Source organism: Brachyistius frenatus, unplaced genomic scaffold, assembly GCF_029030835.1.
Source record: "Brachyistius frenatus isolate BFR_SWC_R1_liver_20210118 unplaced genomic scaffold, ASM2903083v1 Contig_29, whole genome shotgun sequence".
Lineage (NCBI taxonomy): Eukaryota > Metazoa > Chordata > Actinopteri > Embiotocidae > Brachyistius > Brachyistius frenatus.
In genome coordinates this window covers 1,041,288-1,041,851 of record NW_027210628.1, presented here as the reverse complement: position 1 = coordinate 1,041,851, position 564 = coordinate 1,041,288, and positions in this window count along the sequence as shown.

Genomic DNA, 564 nt, shown 5'->3' with positions numbered 1-564 from the left:
TTTGTGCATTTTTAATTTGACGTGCTGCTGTCGTGTCTTCGTCGTCCAGTGGTCGAGGAAGGATTCAAGTCCCTTGAGAGTAGTCGTACAACACGAGGAAAATGTTTCACTGCGAGCAACATTTCTGCTTTTACGGTTTGCTTAAAAGAAGGACACGGTTCTGTTTTTCACAGAAAGTTTTATTCAGTCTGGATAACGGTTGTATTACTATGTCTTTGGTGGCTTTAGAGGAACTAAAATTAACTCTTACCCGTACTATTTTCAGTACTTACTCCACACTGATTACACACTTAATTATATTACGCCATTGCTAATAGCACACAGGTTACATTATTATTCTATTGTGACTTTATTAAAAGAAAAGAAAGCCAAAGAAAATTCCCCAAAATACTGCTGAAAAATGTGAAAATCTAACAAAGTTTTTTTTATGTAGATTGTAAAACGTTTTAAATTAATTATAAGTTACCTCGTATAGAGCCTGTTTCATAATGACTTTTATATAATTATAAACACCTTTAATATTTATACGCTATTATTAAGCAGGCCTGTTTTTTACTTACTCAT